This window comes from Camelus dromedarius, chromosome 3 (genome assembly GCF_036321535.1).
Source record: "Camelus dromedarius isolate mCamDro1 chromosome 3, mCamDro1.pat, whole genome shotgun sequence".
NCBI lineage: Eukaryota > Metazoa > Chordata > Mammalia > Artiodactyla > Camelidae > Camelus > Camelus dromedarius.
In genome coordinates, this window is record NC_087438.1 from 60,636,757 (window position 1) to 60,659,300 (window position 22,544).

Genomic DNA, 22,544 nt, shown 5'->3' on the forward strand with positions numbered 1-22,544 from the left:
CTACCCAAATCTGTGTACCCCAGATTGCAATTCTTTGATCCCAAATAAATGCTTTTGCTTGATTATTGCCTCTTAACATCATTGGGTTGGCATTCTCCACATTTGGTATTACCATGTCTACTGCTTATTGTTGGGGCCCAGGGTAGGCCACACCAAAATGTTTCAATGGCATATTGATTATATTGAATTAAAGTTACTTAAGAAACAGCCAACATAAAAGGGACACTCTGACTCTCCTTTCCGTCTCCCTTAAAGCAGGAAATGATTATATCATGTGAAAGGTGCACTCCCTAAACCTGGAGGCAGAAGGGCACTCTGCAATTTGGGGCCAAGAAACCTATATACAAACAAACCTTGTTACTTCTTAAATTTACTACCCTAAGTCAAAATGCTGTTTAAATTCTTCATTAATTGGGCATGAGAGTTGAGAACATTTACTTTGTTTATAATATTTATTTATTTTCTGTTTATTAAAAAGTATATTCAGTATAGAAAAGAGGAAGCAAGTAGAAAATCAGCTGAAACCCTTATTAATATTTTGATGTATTGCCTTACAGTGTGCTTCTGTGTATGTGTTTATGTATGGATATGCACACTTTTTTAACAGCTTTATTGAGATATAATTCATATATCATATAATTCACAAACTTCAAATGTACAATTCAGGTTTTTTAGTATGTTCACAGGCTAGTGCAACCATCACCGGACTAACTTCAGCACATTTTCATCCTCCTCCAACCTCTACTCTCCCCTCCCCCCACCACCATTTAATTAGCAAACACTCCCTATCTTCTCCCGGGGCCCCAGCAACCACCAATCCACTTTCTGTCTCTGTGGATTTGCCTACTCTGGGCACTTCATATAAATGGAATCATACAACATGTAGTTTTTGTGACTTGCTTCTCAATTTAATATTTTCAAAGTTCATCCATGTTGTAGTATGTATCAGTACCTCACTCCTTTTTAGATTTGAATAATATTTCATTGTATGGATATACCATACTTTATTTATTCATTCATCAGCTGATGGATATTTAGGTTGTATCTGCTTTTTGCCTGTTAGATATAATGCTTCTATAAACATTCATGTACAAGTTTTGTGTGGATTTATGTTTCCATTTCTCTTGGGTCTATACGGAGGAACAGAATTGCTGGGTCATATGGTAACTCAATGTTCACTGTTTTCAAAGTGGCTGCGTCATTTTATATTCCCACCAGCAACATGTGAGGGTTCCAGTTTCTCCTGTACTCTTTAAATTAAGATCTTAGTGTATTTAGTTTTACAAAGTGCTTCACAAACTACACGAGTAGTTCTCTCTTTAAAAGAATTACTTTTAACGGCTATGTTAGTCTGCTTACGTACCATAGCAAAATGTCATAGATTGGGTAGGTTAAACAACAGAAATTTATTTTCTCACAGTTCTAGAAACTGAAAAGTTCAGGACAAGATTCTGGCTGGGTTCAGTTTCTGATAAGAACTCTCCTCCTGGCATGCAAACGGCCACCTTTTCGCTCTGTCCTCACGTGGCCTTTTCTCAGAGCACAAGCAAAGAGAGATCTGGTTTCTCTTCCCCTTTATAAGTACATCAACCCTATCAGGTTAAGGTCACAACTTTATGATCTCATTTAGCCTTTATTACTTCTTTATAGGCTCTGTCTCCAAATACAATCACATTGCAGTGAGGACTTCAATATATGAATTTTGGGGGTGGGAGGAGTACAGAATTCATATCCATAGCAAAGGCTAACCAACAGTCTACTGAAAAATTCTACATGAAAATAATGCTCCAGGAGCAAGATACTAAAGTCAAGAAACTTTTTCCTTAAAATATATTATTTGCAAATTTCCTTTAAAATTCATTTTGTTGTGTTAGCTACATACCCTTCACGTCCAAGTGTGGATAAAAGTGTCTTTCTGAAATTTCTCACCTGCATCTACTTGCAATCTGGAAGAACAGACTTCACACTCTTTCAGAAGATATTTAAATTTTCTGTGTAGCTCAACTGTTGTTGTCTCTAACTCCATTCCTATGCTAGAGAAAATGATGCCTTTTACACCATTGAGAGCCTGAATAATCTTTAAAGTTTTCATGTGAACTGAAGAAGAGGCCATCCTAGAGTTAGCCTCATTGGAAGCTTCTACTAAGCACACACACAAAAAAAACTTTAGAATACCAAAGAAAACTAATTGGAACCTTGAAGCAGATGGGAAAAGCAGAAATTTCAGAACACCTCTGTGACCTCATTACAAGCATAATGAAGGAGGCAACGATGGAGTTAATTAGAAAAGAGGCAAGAAAAAGATTAAATGAGAGTACAAAAACAACAAAATGTAACTCAAAGAAAGGGAGGCATTCAGCAAGAAATAGAATATGCTGATCTCTGCAAAACTATTCAGAACTGAGGGAGATGGGAGCTAAAATCAAACAAAAGGAATATAAACCAGGTGGCCACTGAGGATGAAAAGTCTGTAGAAAACACAAAAAGCAGGTACCTGGGAAAGAACTAGCAGGTATCCACACCAGGCAGAAAATAAAGGCCTCATAGCCAGAGAGTTTAGCTGGTCACACAGGAGGAGTCATTCTTAGCTGAGAGGCACTAACTGTGTGCCCCGTAAGGTGATGGACAAAATTCTTGGATTTCTTAATAGTCATAAATAGACACTAGTCCAAATTTGTCCTTTGCCACTTAAGACCACCTTAAATTTTTGACATCTTTACCACTTTCTAACCGAAGAGATATTACTCAATCCACTATGTATAGAGACTGAAAATGACTTCTAAAGATAAATGATTATTTTCATAAATCATATTTGTCCTTCAGATATAGGCTGTAGACAGTGAATTTTATAACTTGTTCATAAAATGGCATTTTAGCTATGCAGTATTTTCATTTGCCTATGGCTCACATTTGTTTTGACAACAATAAAAAGACAGTGTCATAGCCCCAAATTTCACTGTAAAAGCTTGTGACAAAGGGTATCATGCTTTCAAATTCAAATATAATTATGCTACTTGTGTAGATGGGTAATTTAGGTTATGAAAAATAAACAAAGAAGGGATCAGGAAATTTTTCAGCTGACATGAGCCAACTTCTAGCAAGTTCAGCCCAAAATCATGTTGCTGAATTATACAGATGAGTTAGTTACAATGGGCACATAGATGAGAAATTTTCCATATATTTTCTTTATTTATATCTAAAATAATCCATGTCTATATCCTGTGGTTGAATTGAACATGAAATCATAAAATATGATTTGCTATGATTCACATTAATGCCACAATGTTGATAAATTAAGGACTCCAGTTTCTCACTTATGCACTGTCCCAGGTATATTGCCAAGTAGGCATCAAATTGGACTGACCAGTCATTTTTGCTATATTCATACAGCTCTCCGTGTATCAAGAACATAAGATTTCTTCTAGCTCATGATTGCTACATGAATAAGGTAGAGGGTACATCTCTCACAGGTACCATGTCTTTAAACCGCTCACAGAGCAACATGATATTGTAAAGGTAAATGAAAAGTTAATGCTACAAACTTCCTTTACAGTATAAAGGAAGAAATGAAAAGCTGAAATAGAAACAGAAAGAAGGGTCAAATTATTTTTAATGTGATTTTTGAAGGGTAGATTCCAAATGAGAGGAAGATAGTATCTCACTAGAACTTACTTAAGAATTTATACCATGACAGCCTACATCATTTACCCCCCTCATGAGAATTATTTCCTAGCAATTAGTCTCTCCTAGAAAGTCAGAACCTCATTTTGTCAACCATGGTCTTTCTAGTCCACTAATCTCTTTAATCACTCCACCTCAACGCCTTCCAATTATCTGCCAGGCCAATTCCAAAGCCTGAAATTCCTGACTGTTCTCTTCTGTTTCTTCTGTCCTGAGACTATAGACCATTACTAAAAGAAAGCTATGTGGACTGGCTTCTACAGACTCTTACCACGGTTTTTTTCCCCCAATTGTTTTTAACTTCCAAGATTGCCATCAATGAACAAACAACTGCGATTGTCCACTTGTCAGAACTGGAGTCATTCCTACCCCTCTTTTTATAACCCTCTTCCTGCCTTCTTCATTATCATTTGTGTTTGTTAATAACCCTGACTCCTTATGTAGATTGTTTCTTTTGCCTGGCCACTTACATTTGAACTATGCTTTAAACTGTAGTTATTTGTATTTGGCTTTGCTTTTTGGTGATGCTCATTCGGTGCAAAATACAACACTACTCTTTGAGAATCAGTCATCTTTGATTCTCACACACAAAGATACAATAGCAACCACTGAAGTAACCTTTCCCCATCATCTACCCAAAAGTTACCATCTAACCAGGTGCTCCTTTTTCTTGGCTCCTTCTAGATGGGGATCAATCTTGAATATTCTTCAAGGCCTCAACACTGTTTAATAACCTTTTTTCCAATTCCTGGTTTAATTTTTATCATATTTCCTTCTGTGTTCATCCTAGCTTCTACAAGTCTCCAGAAAGTTGCCCAACATTCCACCCTTCATTTACTGTAGACATCTACTCTATCAGTCAGTCCAAAGTCATTCAACTGTATTAGAGCTCTTGAATTTTTAACATCCTAGGCAAGAGCTGAGTTTGGAAATGACTTGAGTTTGGAATGTCCATCTGTAGCTCTAACACTTGAGGCCACTGGCAGGATTCACAAGGTGGTCTCCAAACCTAAACCCCACTCTGGAGATCTGCTGGCTAAAATGATTTTATTTGAAATAGATGGAAAAATTTAATAAAAGAAAGGTTATAAATATCAAAGGCACAAAGGAGAAAAAGAGTTACCAATATCAGTTTGAGCTCAGGAGGATCCTGGAAAACATTTTAAATACTTATCAAAGAAGGTGTGAAAGCCAGCATCAGTCACTAAGAAAAGCATCAGAGTAAACAAGCAGCAGCAAGCAGAACACAGATACCAGGATGGCCTGGGAAATAGAGCAGGAAGGGAGTGAAGGTACGCCTCTACTTAGATGGAGCTGAGCTGGGGGCCACAGCAACACAGTGTGATGACAAGTGTAAAATGGGGGATTGACCAAGCTGAGAACCAAGAGCCAAAGCCTCTGCTCTCACAGAAGAGGGGAAGAGAGGAAATCAGACCACATTAACAAAGCATGCTCCTCTTTTAAAGCAAGTTTAGAATTTCATTGTTATAGATTGGCACACACTCATACGTAATTTGTTCTTATCCTATTTAAATCAGAACTTCATACATAGAGCAAGTATATTCTATATAACATATGAAAGTTTCCTGGGCATATTTGCCAGCAGGGAGAAGGCATAAGAGTATAATAATAATACCACCATTATGTCTATATAGCATTTTATCATAATGTGTTTGACAGAATACTGAATTTTATAATGGTGTATAGTATTTTATTACTATCATGTAGTATAATTACAAAAACTACGTAATATATAGTATAACATAATAATCAATACTATAAAGTGGTATTTATCTCCAAGCCTTCCACCAAAGCACCTGCCTTCTTCCCTCCACTTCCAGTTGTCTCCTAAGTTGCTCACGCTCCTCCTTGTCTGTGATTGGAAGTTTTGCTTTGTGGTTGCTCTTTGCACTGCCCCAAAAAGAAACCAGTCCTGTAGCCACTGAGGGTCCCTCTGCTTTTTGTTTCTCCAGCCACATTATTATCCAAGCATCAGTGTTCAGGGACGTATTCTTCTCATTTATCTCATCTTTTCTGAAAGCTTTTCTAATAGAATTAAAGCTTCTATTTCAGAGTTTCCTGAATGTGATCAGGTAAGCATCAGTCCACATTTTCAATCTCAAAAATTATACAATGACCAAGTAAATAAAACTAGGGACTTGCTCACTCCAGCTCCTGCAGAGAACCATAGCCAAAAAACACAGGCTGCATTGCAAGCCACTTCCACTAAGTACCTAGTAAATAGATCAACATGGAGGGAAATTTTGCTAAAGGGTTGATGGCAAGCAAAGGCCACAGAATAGCCTACTAGGGGTAGCCTATTAGGTTCTAACCCTGCAGAAGACAGACAAGTATGAAGATGGAGAAGGTGATGAAGGATAGAAAGAGGCAAAGAGGAGGAGAAGGAAGAAGAAAATGGTATTCTTATTCGAAAACACATGATACCACCACCTTTACAAGATAAGTATATTTGGAAAACGACCACTGCTCAGTTAGACCCTAGATAACCATATATCTTGATGGCTTACTTCATTCCCACAGTTGTCACTTTCCTCTAAGCCATGGAGATCTAAGCTGTCAGTTAATAGATAGTGTAAGTTTACCTAGATGTCACGTAAGCTTTTAGCCATGTAGAAATACTTAGAATGTTGTACTTCTCTTTCAAGGCTATAGTGCTTAATTAAACCTGGTTTTCCAAGGAAAACCAGTGTTTAACAAATGTTGAAAGATTATAGTCAGTGGTCCTTCAGGATGGAAAGTAATACAATTATGACTTTTTAAATGTCTCTACACTCCTCTGAGACTACAGAATATAATCTCAGTTCTGCAAAATGTTTATAGTGTATGTATATATATACATATTCTATAAATTTTGAAATATAATTATTTGATATTTAAAATTTCCTAATACTAAGCATACTAAGTTTAAACAATATAGTAAATGTTTTTGTCTCTGTTTTTAATACCTGAGTACCACATAAGTGCAATTCAAACTGGAAAAGAGCTACATAACATTATATGATATAATTAGAAAATGCTGTCTCATACAGATCTAGCATCAATTTCTCTGAAAGAGTTAATATAACTTCCAAAAATATTAAGCCAGGGACTATGGGAAAGCAGTGAGAAAACTGGTTCAATATCATATTGATTTGTGGAATTCTTGAGTTCAGAGCAAGAGTTTCCCACTTGGTCTATAGATCCAATCTAGGTATTCCTGTAACCAACATCCATAGTTCAGGCAGAGAGCTCAGGAGAAATCTAGCAATATAAATAACCTTTGACCAAATTAATTCCAAGTTGGTTTAGCTACAAGTCTACAAACAATCATGCCAATGTGCTCCGTGAACCTTTAGACCGTCCCATACTGTTCATCCTATCTTGCCGTGAAATGCCCAGATGTACTCCAGCAGCCAGGTAAATAATGGATGGCATTTGATAAAAGCAAATCAAAGTTAACATTTTGAATTAATTTCCTTCCCTAATATAGCAGCAGAAATTTAAAGCAAATGTTTTAATTGTGCATTTCTTCTGGCCAATCTCATGCTAGCATTAAAACAGTGCCTCCTACAAATTTGTCACTCCCACCTGCCAGTACTAATGTTGTAGTTGTGTAGGCATAACCCATGTGCATTTAGGTCCAAATTTAAAATATTCTGGAAGTTAGTGTTCCTTTTCAGTGTACTTTTCTATATACAAACAGGAAGAAGTCTAGGCAAAATCTGTATCTCTGAGGACATATCGTCTTAAGCATTTTCCTCACACCTTTAAATTTTCTTCATAAAACTGCTTTGTCAGATAATAGCAGTTAAATTCTTAAACAAAAAAAGCAGAGAATTATAAATAAATAAAGAACAGTATAAACAGCTTCTTGCTCCAAATTAATATATTTCCTATTATATTCCATCAGTGTAGTTACAGCTTAAAAGATGTAAAAGGAATGTCCAAAGCAGCCCTGTAAACAATAAATATTATCTAAAAATGAAATACCCTTTATTGGCGTTTCAGGGCTTTCTATTTCTTTTGGCTAATAAAGTGAGTAATTCAAATAATACATTTGAGGCTGTATCATAAATCCATCAAAGAGCTTATTTTCCCTAAATCCTAACTTCCAAAACATACGGAAAATTGCCATAAGGTAAAGAAAGTTGTTGCTTTTATCACACTGTGCATCTAAATTCCCAAGATGATTGATTTAACGAGGTTCGCACATTAGAAGCCTTTCCCATTGTTACAATAAGAGGAACTCGTGAGAAAGATTAATGCCCTCCACATGGTGCCAGTGTATTAAAATGTCTTTGAAATGTCTTCACTCCAGGAGCACTTCCTACCCATGCCAGTGCTTAGTAAAGTTGGTCTCGGTGTAAAGAATTTATTAGTTATGGCCAATGAAGCTGTTGTGCCGGAAATAAATACCTGCGACATGCTTTCTTTCAAAGAGACGTACAAGCCAGTCAGTTTGCAAACAAAATTTGATTTCATGGCTTGGTTACAAGGAGAGCACATCTCTGAGGGGCTCGCAAGTGAGACCACCCACAGGTCTACCGCAGTCTCTAGGATCTTGTCACAACACGTCAGGGAAGCAAAGCCATGCACCCTGCTATCACTTGAAAAACTCACACTTAGAGGATTGTGGCATTTTCTCTAAAGTGACAGAATGTTTTCTTGCCCTCACCTTTCCTCTTCTTTAGACACATGAGAAAAGAAAACATTTTGACCCACTGTCACAAATCACTGGGACAGTGACATCCACTTGAGTCTGTCCCTTCTTACACCACTCTATTATGTAAAAGAGGTGACTTCAGAAGAGTAAGTTTTTAACCTGACTAAGCATCATATGCAATTGATCATCTCACTAGTAACATTAACGGGGCACCAATCATATGCCTCGTAATGTGCTACACACTGGAATGTACAGATAAAACAATTTTTGAACCAAAAAATACCATTTATTATTTCATGACCATGAAATAAATAATAAAGTCCAAAGTATGTAGCCCATACAACAATAAAACAAGTTAGAAATAACAAAGGTCATATTGAAAAGCAAGAGAACTATGGCTGACAGATCCTAAATGCACATGACATAGAAAGACACACATCAAACAGCAAGCATGGAAGCAGAAAGGTTTCTATCTATCACTTCATTCTTATTTCCTGGTATTTTGCATTTCTGTTTCTAGCCTTTGCTCATGCTCCCCACGTCTGGAATGTTTGATCTTCTCTCCGTCTGTCCAAAGGATGATCTCGATAAAGACCCAAATGAAAACCCACTTGCCCCTCGGCAACTCCAAACCCCAACAACCTCTGCAAACTCTTACAGTTTTTCCAATCTCCACTTCATACTTTAGCAAATACAGTCCTATACTGCTTGCTACTATTTCTCCTTAGTTAATTTTATAATCCAGGCTAGCTTGCAAGCTTCCTGAGAGTAGGAAACATTCTTCTATAACTTCTGCTTCCTGAACAGTACTTAATATAGGAGAGAGCACATTGTTATCTGCACTTAATAAATAGTTGACAATTTGATTTCTTGTAGGATAGACTGTTACCAAAAGGGCTTCATGTGATTCTAAAAAAGCTGAGAAATACAGAATGTATTTATTCACCACTTTAAAGTAAAAAATGAAGACAGTTATCAAAATATATAGAAAACAAGGACACAAGGGTACAAACAATAAAGTGGTAAATGTTTAATTAGGTCATTAGTTTAAAACAGTAAAGATTAGAATCATGAAAAAAATCCATAAGTAAACATTACAGAGACAAACATTAATGTAACAAAATTCATACCCTCTTTGCCTTACTCCAAAGAATGAATCCCAGCATTACTTCTTTAGCATTCCCCTCAATTTAAAGAGAGGATAAAAAGAAAAGTAGTTGAGGCAGCTGCTGGAGAGAGAGGTAGGCATGAAAATAAAGACCAGGGTTCCAGTTCTACTCAGATATTAACCAGCAAAAAGATTTGGGAAAGTTATTTAAATTCTTTAAATTGCAGATTTCATATCTGTAAAATCAGAGTAAAAAAACCTAGCACACTGGGTTGTCAGGAGGATTAAGTGAATTCTTAGATAGTTGACTCTCAGTAAACGGAGTAAATGTAAACATGTTATTATTAATAACAGGCTTTGAAGTGTTTACTGATAAGTACTTAAAAGAAAAAGTATCATGTATTCCTACTTGAAAATATGTTTCCTCTTAGAAATTACATATCGCTAGGCAAGCTTTCAGAACTGGATCCTATAAGAGGAGATCACTACACCAGAGACTTATCCAGCATGCTGGTAGTGCTGAGAGAGGCCAGGTGTGCCCGGCAGACACTCAACTTTCCACATGCCCTTTCTCTCCATTTTGCATGTAACCCTTCTCCTTCTTTTGGCTATATTTTCAAGCATTCTTGATCTCTTCCTTTCTAAATCCTATGTTCACCCTTTCTTCTTTTTCTATATTTTCATGAGTTCCCTTTCATCCATTCTGTTGCCTACACATATGGCTCCTGAGAACACAGAAATTTTAAAAAAGAAAATAAAAGAAGTATGGATTCTCTTTCATGTGTGTAATAAGTTGAACCACATAAAATTGTCATTCTGTAGGTAAAATTTATATACACAAAATATATAGTATGTTTGTAATAGTACGTCTACCTACACGTATTACAAATATCTTCTAATGCTTTCATGGCTTTGAGTTTGTAAAAAGTGAAGGTAACTTCAGTTTGGTAACCTTGAAAAGTCATGTTCAAAGTGTGTTCAAATTTCAGTTGGTTTGGAATAACCTTAAAACTTGCTTGCATTTGGCCAAGGTGTGACTACAATTTGTAAGTCAAATGCTTTTTCAAAAAATGAGCTATAAAACATGAGTGAATGTGTGTGAGTATGCGGTTAGGGTTCTTTAGTTACAAGCAATAGAAGTCCACTCTGGCTAACATAAGCATAAAAAGTAATTTAATAAAAGATAAAAGATAACTCATGGAATTTTTTAAAATCTGAACAATCAGGTCTTGCGAAAAATAGAAGATGGCGAACCATGAGCTCTTAAGAGCAAGAATCCTTAGGAAGCTCCCAATTAATGACAAATCTCCATTTTTTTAAATAATAGAATTTATTTTTAGGGAAGTTTTAAGTTTATGGCAAAATTGCATGGAAGTTACAGAGATTTCCTATATACCCCATCCCTTCATATGCATAACCTCCCCCATTATCAATGTCCCCCACCAAAGTGGTGTATTTGTTATAATTGATGAACCTACAATGATGTGTATCCACCATTATAGTATTATACAGAATAGTTTCACTGCCCTAAAGATCCTCTGTGCCCCACCTATTCATCCCTCCCTCCCCATAACCCCTGGCAACCACTGATTTCTTTTTACTGTCTCCACAATTTTGCCTTTTTCAGAAAGTCATATAGTTGGTTTCTATAGTATCTGTCCTAAAATTTATCTGGAAAAAAATGGGAATAATATTCTTATGACTGTGTATGATTACATAAGTTAATACATGTTGAGTGCCTAGAACATGGCTTAGGACATCATAATGCTCAACAAAAGTTAGCTGGATGTTATTCTCCCAACTCTCCTGGCTGCCACACGGCTGTTATTAATTCTCCCATTACAGTCACCCTTCACCATTTCATCTTGTATTTATACAAGTCTCTCTGGAATATTATTTTGGCTTTCCTCCAAACTATATTTCTTTGCCTCGCCTCACAGAAAGCCACACAGAACACTCTTTTTGGATTGACCTACTTTTTCCCACCCATGTATTGCCCCCATAATCAGTCTCTTAGTCTGATTTCGACTTCAAATATGTGAGCAAACCAATAGAGAATTTGACCTGAGGCTGTCAAGAAATCACCCTCATGTGGTGAAGAAAAGAAAGGCACAGAAATTAGAAGGGCATCAACTTGGTAGTGACACTACCATTCAAGGTAGCTAGAATATAGTTAACTTGGGATAAAATCCTATATTCTGGAAATTTGACTCATCTATGCTAAAAATTGCTTTTCTAGTGTTCTTCTCTGCTTAAACCTCACATAAAGGTTTCAAATACTAACAACACGGCTTGGATAGCAAGATCTCAGTTTGGTTCCAGGGAAGGAGTCAGGCCGCGGGATCACAAAGCAATGGCAAGTCATTGGAGGAGGGGGAAGGAGGTAGATTAGCCAGTAAAAGTTGTAGTGGATTTTGTTAAGATGTAAAAATAAAGATTCAAAGAAACTAAAGAGCACTCAGAGTACACAGGTAAAGGGTAAGGTTTATTTCAGTAAATGCTAGTTAACTTGCTAGTGATCAAAAATAAGGAGGTGACAATCACATGCATATAGACATAGTTATGTTCTACTATGCACTGTGGTTGTCTACCCACTAGCAATTTCTCTACCTTTTCACTACTAACAGCACCCAATTCATTCAAACATAAGTCAGCCATCTTCTTCTCAAAAGACTGAGTTTCTATTCAACCCCAAGTAGATAAGTTTGTTTGATCCAAGTTAATTGTGCTAATTCTACTTCTCTTGCAAATGATTACTTTAGGAATGGACATGTGTTACAAAAGTGGCCAATAAGAAGTAAGGGGAAACTCCTGAAGATGAATGGATGGGTAAATTTGATCTCTCTTTAAAAAGGCTAGGATAAAATAAAAAATAAGGAGAAGGAAGTATCAAGCATTTATTCTCCCTTTCTTGTATTTTAAGTAACCAAATAGTTAAGAGAAAAAATTCTTCTTTATTCAAGAATTCCAACTAGTAAATTCAACCTTTAAGAGAAAAAATGAATCTAGGCAACAAGCATCAATAGATGACAAAATATTACGTAAAAGTTGATGTGGAACTTTATAAAGAATGGGTCTTATTGACAACTTCTGAATCCACAGATGAATCATAATACCACTAAAAATAGGACAACCAGATATTTCCTATCTTCTGATGTGAATTTGTAGGAAGTACATAGTATCACTTATGAAATGTTCTTGCAAAATAAAACAAAAGTGAATCTGAATCTAAGTCTTTAAATATAAATGTGAGGAAGAGGATCAAGTTTACTGCATCACAAGGAAGCAATCAGTCAAATTCAGAATGTGGACAGTCTACAGGATAAATGATCCCGTTTCTTCAACAAAATAAGACTATTATAGATTAAAAGAGACTTACAGAAATATAACAGCCAAATGCAGTGTGTAGGTCTTATTTAGATTCTTTTCTTCCTTTAGCTAGTCAGGGAAAATTGAACATAGATTAGTGCGTAAATGATTTGAAGGAATTATTATTACTTTTATATGTGATAAAGGCATATGATTACATTAAAAGTCCATATTTGTAAATGCATGCTGAAATACTTATGGGTAAAATATATGATGTTAGTTTTAATATATTCAAGTAAAAAAAAGTGGAGGAAAGGAATATGTGAAACAGGTTGGCAAAATGTTGTTGACAATTGTTAAAGCTGGGTGAAGGGTGTATGCTTAAAATTTTTCAAAAGTGAAAGATTTTAGAGACAATTGAAAAATATGACATAGAAGGATGTACCCTCTTCCTGTTTCCGGCTTCTGAACAGCACTACGACCCCTTACGGGGCATCTCTTCTTGCAGCAGAGCAGAGGGAAAGAAATTCAGTCACTGATGACATTATTGAGCTACTGGATTAACCAGCCCTGACACAATCGTGATTTTACTATGTCAGGTAGTAAATGCTTTATTATTTCAGTTACTTTTAAGATGGGTTTTCTATTACTTGCAGCCATAATTATCCTAATTGACACAATGTTATACAAAAGTATTTTATTGCTTTTTTTTAATTATTCATTTTTAGTTAAACATGCTTATTGAAACAAATCATTACAGACTCACTGAAAAAAAACAAACAAGCAAGCAATAGAGAAGAATATAGGGCACAAAGTTTTAGTCCCCTTCATGCCCCCCATCTCCTCCTACTCCTTATCAGATGCATCCACTATTACCACAGTTTTATTTAACTGGAATATCTGTACCTGTGTTTGCTGGATGATACTGTTTGTGAATATTCTTTTGTGAACCTGTGTGCTTATATATCAATGTGTATCCTCATGTGGGACCTAATCCTTTTGGGATAAAGAACTTGTCTTTTCATTCAGCTGTGATTATCTCCCTAAGTAACTAATGAAGCACTGAAAATTCACCAGGCTCTCAGTAAACATTTGTTTGTAGGTGACATTGATGTCAAGCAGAATGGCTGGACTGTCAAGAATCTTTTCCAAACCACACACAAACTGAACTCCAAGTCTGCAAGCGCAATACTGTACCTTCCCCACCCCTGCAGAAAAATAACAATAGATCACAACCAAAGATACCAGCAGGTGTGCAACATGCAAATGGCAAGCGTGGAAACTGAAGTGACTGACATTCTGAAGACATTTTCCAGCAAGATAAATTGTCAAAGCTGAGAACATTTGAACAGCAGGGCACAGCAAAGAGGCATTACATCTTCACATTTCAAGTCATTTGGCTGTGCACAGCAGAGTTACTTATAAAACTTAGTAAAGAGAAATCTACATTAACTGTTGAGCCATCCATAGGACTGCATTTGGTAAGGAGAGAGGGCATATGTGCCCATCTGTTCCGGATCTAGCTACCTTCCCAACCTTCCCTCTCTTGTCATTTTTAGAATGTAAACATTTTGAATGTAGGGAGGAACTGGGTTCTGTGGTATGTTCTGAACAGTTTCCAGCACTTTGAGCACTTAGAACATTTTTAAGGAATAACAACATTTTGCATTGGACTGGAGGGAGAACTTCCCCTTCATTTGCTAAAATGAGAATATCTTTTATTCACCAAAAGCTGTTCTTTGGCTGACCAATTTAGTAAAAGAATAAGAACTCTTCCTCTCATGTTTAGAAGAGACCTGTTCTTAAACAATGAAATGGTAATTCAAGAAGATATGTAGCATCAGAGAGACAGTTTGTAAAAGCAGTACTTCTCTGAAAACAAAGACAGTTTCAGAATGTAGAAGCTCAAATGGACCCAGACAGGGGTTCTGCTTCAGGAGGCCCAGTCTCTAGAGCAGATACAGAAGAAAAGTGTGCAAGATTAGGCCAGGCATTTATAAAAGGGGCAGGAAACTTTTTGATTCCACATGATTACATTGCAAAAGAGAGAAAGGACTAGTGTCAATCTTGTAGAATCTTTAAGAAATAATAATAACCTGTTTCTTGAAAAGAATATCAAAATTTTTAAAATCCTACTTGGAATTTATCTTACAAATATCATTGTTCAAGTGTGAAATGAGTGTGAAATTAAAGTGAGTCATTGTGCACTGTAATAGTGAAAGATTGGAAACAATATAAGCACCCATCAATAGGAGATCAGTTGACTCAGTTATAGCACATCAATATGGCAGAATACTATGTAGCTGTAAAAAAGAATGAAAAAGTGCTCTATATAGTTATGGGAAAATCTGTATGACCCACTGCTAAGTTTAAGAAATGCAGAATAGCATATATAATATAATGTCTGTTTTATGGTATGTAATTTAAATATTTATATTTGTAGCAAACATATGCATAAACAAAACTCTGTGAGGGTATATTTAAAAATTCACAGTAAGCTACCTGAGGAAAGCAAAAACTGAGCATGTGTGAGAAAATAATTGAAGGACTGCTTTTCATTGTGTAGTTTTACAAAGTTTCTCATTTTGAATCACATGACTACTAAAAACATTTTAAATTAAGTTCCTTTCAAACCTTTATAAGAACTTAAAATTAATTAAACAAGACAAATTTCTTCTTTAGGGTGATTTTTTTAATGCATTCTTCCAAATATTACAAAAGGAGGCCATGCTGCCTACTCTGACTGCCTCAAAAAATAAAAAATAAATAAAAAATTGGAGCAGGTAAGAAGGATATAAGTATAAAACACACTATTTTTCCCTAGACAGCTGTTAGCCTGAATATATAAATATTTGAAATGGTGAGTTGCTAATGTAAAATGAAAGGTGTAACCTCAGGGGTAGAACTGAATACACAAGGGAATGACTACAATTTAGAGAAAGAAGAATATGTATAGTCAGACTAATGCTAAAACCTCAGTTTTGTCCACAGAGACTGTAAACAAGAAGTCTAGGTGAGTGACAAACATTATAAGATCTTCAACAATGAATGCTAGTTTATATGCTCCACTCCATTTACAATAACAGTTATATTTATGGAATATATAGATGGCCTCACCCAAAGGCCCTATTAGCATAGAAAATAAAAGTGTGGATAAAGGGCAACTCTGTCCATTGCCCCTGGTGAAAATAAATTGTTGAGGATACTATCTAGTCAAAGAATAAAAGCCTAAAGGCCTCCGTTAAAAGTTTTAACTTAATTCCTAAAACCTTTTGTTGTATCTTTATTTTCTGTTATTTCTCAATTGTTTTGAAAATAAGCACCTATAGTAGTGGGGGAAATTAATGCTGTATTAGGTTCCTGCCAAGGCAATGTGGGTCCTTCTCCCTCAGTAACAACACAAAACAAGACAAAACAAAAAATTCAAGTACTGTTGTTGCCTTCATTTTACTCTCTTTTCTTATTAAAAAAATGTTTTAAGACAGTGGCCACTGCTTTTTAATATTGATTAAATGAGAAATAAGCCAATATTACACTAAAAAATGCAGTGGACATAAATGATAAACCAGCTAACATTATTATATTTACTATTTAATCTATAGATAGTAATTATAAATATAAATCAATATAATGTAGGCATAATTTTCTCTGATAGTGATAAATAATTCCACATTATAATTCACATTAAAATATTTCATTAGAAAATGAAGTCACTTTTTAAAAATCAGGGAAAATACATTTGGGAAGATTGGAGCCTCTCCAAATAACACACAAAAGCATAAACATGAGTTAATCTAAGTGTCATTTCAACTCAGTGTTTGTGAAATATCAAATGTATAAAAAAAAACTATGGCGAAAAACAAAGGGAAAACATTTCTCAACAAATTATTATGATACAATATTTTATTTCTATACATGACTTTAGGTTTGTTTTAAATCAGTGATCTTCTCTAAAATCCAAACCACAGTATATTATAGATGACATTATTTCACTCATCTAACATCATTAAAATTTATATTCTTGTCTATCAGTAGTTGCAACTTAAAAAAATTATAAAAGACCCTATTTAAAAATTTGGATATGCCATATTGTGACCAAAAATCCATCAATGCAAATACAAAAGTAAACGTGCAGACACTCATCTTGACAGTTTGTCTATATATCACTAAGTCTCCGAAAGCAGAAGTAAAAATTCTTAAGGCCTGGAAAGCTCTTGTAGGCTTTCAGTAGTAGAGGGGACTTCTACAACAATCCTCGACAGATAACCATTTACACTGGATAGCTCTCAGAGATGGGGAATTAGCAGCAAGCAATTCCTTATTGAATGGTTCTAATTCTTATTGGAAAGGTTTTCCTTATTCCAACAACTAGCCCCCATACCTTATAGCAATTATTCCAAAGCAAACAACAAAAAAAGTCTCTTTCCTCAACATGGCAGCCTTTCAAATATTCAAACACTGCTGCCATGTACCCAGGTTCTTTGTGGCTCCAAACTAAACATCCAGACACCTTTCAAGTGTTTTCTTAGAACATACTTTCCAAACTCTCCACATTCTACCTTCCCTGTTTCTCTTTGATACTCTCACATGTCAATGTCCCTCTTAGAGTATCACACTTAGAACTTAGAGTATAATACAAATTTAGTCTAACCTGCAGACAGTTTTCCAGAAAGAGTGTCTCCCTTGGTGTGAATAATGCCATGCTTCAAATAATGCAGCCTGTAATCTTATGCCTTAACAGACACATTACTTTTTTTTTAATCTCATATTCCATTTAGGATAAACCATAACAGTAAAGTTTTGTAATACAATATTTTATGATTTTTATATTATTTTAATAATCTTAGGACTTTACATTAATAGCTGCAAAATTTTATCTGATTGGTTTTATTCCATCTTTCCAATGAGTATTGATTCTGTTATCTAATATATTCACCACAGCTCAAAATTCATATTATTTGTAATTATTATAAGCTTGGGTACTGTTTCCAAGGCATTAAAAAGAATGTTTAATAGGGAGATAAGCGCATCATGAAATTCACTGGAGAAAGCCTTAAAATCTGACTTTGGTGTATTAATTAACCAAATTCCTTTGCATTTAATTCACAGTCATACTCAATTCCAGTTAATTATGTTATCATTAATTCTACTTTTTATTACCTGTGGAAAAAATGTATGAAGAGAGGTTGCCACTCTAAACCATGGAATATTGCTGACCTATCAACTTCCTAATCCATTTTTTTAAAAAGGAAATGGCATTATTTAAGAAGGACATTTTGCTAGTGAATACATGCTGCCACCCAGAGATTAAATTTCACATTTCTTTGTACCATGTATAAATTTATTTCCTCACCAAAAAATATTTTCTCATTCACACAAATGACCTTAGAATTTGGAATTCGACTTTTATGAAGTGTAAAATTTTAAAGGCACTAGTGAAATTACTAAGCATGGTCAAGGGGGAAAAAGCAGAAATCTGGTATGATTACTCATTTTCCATTGAATCTGAATGTTTTCTCAGAGAGATGAATTCTCTCCAGTTTAATCTCTAATGTAGTAATAACATAAGATAGTCTGGTGAAAACAGGCTTCTTTTAAACATGTATCTTATTAATATTAGCCAAAATTGCATGTGTATTTGTTTTAAGTGGCTTCTCTTCTGTCAACATTTGTTACTTTCTTGGCAGACAGAGGAAGAGTCTAGGAATAAGATACGCCTCTTTGATTATGGTAGTATCTAGGGTAAGCAAATGAATGAACTAATGAATAAAAGATAGAGAGAGGGAGGGAGGAGTGAGAATTTTGTCTACTAACAAATTGATCCTGAAGCTCTCTTTGTTAGGGTATAAATGTTTTCCTTAAGTGACTTATGGTGGGAAAGCAAATTCACTAAGGAGAAGAGCACAGAAGCAGTGGGAAAGAAGTGCACTAATGACTTGAGACAATACCACCCAAATCTCTCACACAAGTTCTTGGATAGATTTGACTATCTTATTCCAAAAGAATTTTTAATTTTTAATAGGGAGAGATAAACCCCTCAAAATCCAGTCTGTGGACAGAAACATAAGCCAGTTCAGAGATCATGGTCTGTATACATGCAACATTTTGGGTCTTAACTAAAATTGTAAGAATGATACAAATTATTTCTTCAGTTATTTTTAAAATATTCTTTTCATAACAGATGATTCTAAGGTAAAATTTTTTCCTTCAAAGGAACAAAATAAACTTAAGATGAATAGATTTCTAGAAAAAACTAAATGAGTTGATGTAACCTTATAAGAAAACATTAATTAAAAAACAAGTAGGCTAAATTGAGATTAACTGATCTAAAATGCTACATGTTGTGTAGGTGAAGATGAACTTAGTCTCACAAAGCAACTCTGGTCATCATTAAAATTTCAGGTTATAGGGCAAACCAAAAGTTTCAAAAATATTTTCATTTTTTGAGACATTTATTCTGTAACATTTCTCATTAATGTGCATTCTTTTCTTGGATCTTTTCCCTTGACAATTAAGAAAATCATTTGATTTTTATTTTTTAGCTTGCACTGTTCTGCCAACTACAAAATTTGAATGGCAATATTGTTTGCTCTTCCTCCCTCTTATTAAAGATTATGAGCATTAAAATTTTTATTACCGTTAATGCTTTGTGCCACTTTGGACAAAGTGTATAAGATGTTAATTGTGTAACAGAGAAAGGTACTTCTTCCTGGCTTAACTCTCCCCCAGCTTCGTCTCAGCATGACGTTTTCTTGGTGCAGGGATACCTAGGGGTACATCGGTACATTGAGCCACTCTGGCTCTAAGCTCTTTGGATCCTCAAAGCTGGAAAAACTGCCATTTCAAAACTGGAAGCAACTTTAGGTCCTCCAAAATGTGAAATCATATCCCACTTTTTCATTTGTCTTTAGAAAAATACCACTCTGAGTCCCTTTGTTACACAGATATAAAGTAGCAATGTTTGGGAAGCAATGACTCCAAAGACTTAAAGTGTTCGTTGAGATCATGGAAAAGGCTGCATTCAACCTCTGCAGACTCTTTCCTTTAAAGAAAAATTCCTGTTTTATATCTGGTTTTCATTGCAGCATATCTGCAAACTGTTGCTCTCCTTGTGGGTGAGGATGTGTGATAAATCTAATTATTACTCACAAAATAGCAGAAACTAACATTTAGAGCTACGGGGAAAATAACTGATATTGTACTAGATTCAAGGATAGAAAAGTGAACTGAAGTCAGAATCTCTGGGGGTGGAGCCTGCACACGTATATTTTTGGAAAGCTCCTCGCATCCTTCTGAAGCACAGCCAGGTTTGAAAATCCTTCTACTACAACGGATTGTAGGAAACCCCCTCATGGTCTAATTTAAGATTAAATAACCCAGATTTTGAAAATAATCTGATGTTGGGCTATTACATTCTGATATGATTGGAGCAAATACACACGTGGAATGAAGACTGAGGGTTTTCTAGAAAGAAGTGGAAGTGACAAGATCAATGGACAAGACTGAGACATCATGTGTGAGACTGGGATGGTAAAAATTTCTCCGCTCACATTGGGCCTTATAGTTCAGAGTACAGGACCGTGGAGCATTAAGACATACTAGAAGGTGCTCCTGGGATAAGCTGAACTTCACCCCTGGACGCCAACCAGGAGCCAGGCTAGAAGGCACGTACTAACGGCGGGTGCCCAGGAACATAGGCAGGGCAGTAACAGCTTCACCTACACTCAGGAACTAGGTTATTGTGCATGGAGTATGCACAAGATTGTCAAGATACCCATCTATTTCTCTTTTTTTGTGTGTTAGAGTTTGCTAAATTTGGTTCTGCACTGAAGTACAAAGAACACTCCATTTAAGATACTACAAATCTTCACTAGTTCAAAACATCCTCTGCCTCTGGGATAAACAAATGGAGTAGTTTTATTTGGCATTCTGGGCACCCGACACCTTCTCCATCAACAGCTCAAGATGAAGCCTAAATACTAGCACATGCTCCATGTCCTGACAGAGACGAATATGTTGCAACAATAATCACTGCTACCATGTTCAGATTCACATGGTTAATGGATGTGACTTTGCAGATTGCCTAGCATTCAGTGATGAGGCTGTATTTCATGTAAGTGAAAAGTGTATCACCATAATATCTTTATGTAGGCTCAGAAAACTAACATGTTGCAATGAAACATATGCAGGATGTACAATGTTTAATGACTTTTGTGCCATATAATGCACAAGGACCCTTGGATTCTTTTTATGCTGAAAGATCTCATTGCTGAATATGTTACTACAGTGGATTTTCCCATGGCTACAGGAAGATTCCAACAATTTGGACAGATTTATACATAAGATTCATATTGCTGGGTAAAAAGGGAAAAGTCACCCATTATTTTGTTAAATACAAACAAATTCCTTCCAGAGAAGTTGTACATTTTACACCCTCTTTTCCCAGCAATCAATAAAGTGCCTATTTCTACAGTCTTACAACAAGAATGTATTACCAAACTTTTGGGTGATGATAATCTGATAGATGAGAAATACATCTTGGCGTCATTTTAACTTACTTTTCACTTATTACGATTGAGGTTGAGTATCTTCTCATCTGTCTAGGAAACACAGGCACTTTCCCTCTGTGTTGTGCATGGTCATGCCCTTTGCTCATTTTTCTGCTGAGTTCTGATCTTTTTCTTCTCAATTTCTAAGATTTGTAAACTCTCCCTAAATTAGCTTATGAGTTTAATACAACTCCAATAAAAATATCAATAATTTTTTTCTAAAAATAGACAGGAAGTGCTGAGGTTTTAGGTATGCCTCTTGCTTTTTTCTCTCTAAAAACTTGAGAAACAACTTGGGTTTGCATTAAATATATAGAACAACTTATAAGATTTGCATATTTCTTGTTAATTTTTATCTAGGTACCATATTTTATCTTTTTGTTACTATTGTAAATGGGGTCTTCTCTTCAATTATATCTTCTAATCCATTTTTTAATGCCTGTTAAAGCTGTTACACATTAATTTATATCCTGTTATCCTTCTGAGTGTTTTTTAAATTTTTTCTTTTTGTTATTTTTGGTGGGGGGTAATTAGGTTTAGTTATTAAATGGAGGTACTGGAGCTTGAACCCAGGACCTTGTGTATGCTAGGCATGGGCTCTATCACTGAGCTACACCCTCCCGGCACCTTCTGAGTGTTATTTGTAATTATTTTTATAGATTTTATCGGAATTTTCCAGTTGTTCATTCACATATTGCTTTTCCTTTCCTATTCTTATCATTTTATTTTTTTCTCTTGTTTAATTGTACTAGCTAGCACTGCCAATACAACTTTAAATAGTAGTGCTAAAAACAAGTGTCATTCTCTTATTCCTGACTTCACTGAGAATACCTCCAATGCTTCCTTTATTGTGTAAGATGTTGTCTGGGGGATGATGACACACAAATATGCACGTATGTGTGTATATGTGTATATATTTATAAATATATGCATTTATATATTTAGATAGATGTATAGATAAATATAGTTAATCTATCAACTGCCATTTTATTTTTTTAATGAATCAGAAATGGAGACTGAATTTTGCCCAATGCCTTTTCAGCATCTATAGACATACTCACTTGATTTTTTTCCCTAAATCTCTTACTATTACTAATATAACCAACTTTACCTTTCTGGGATAAAATAAACCCCAGTTGGCTATGAAGTGCTATTTCTTTTTTCTTTACAGCACTGTTGAATATTGTTTGCTTATATTTTATTTAATATAGTAACTCATCAATATTTAGAAGTG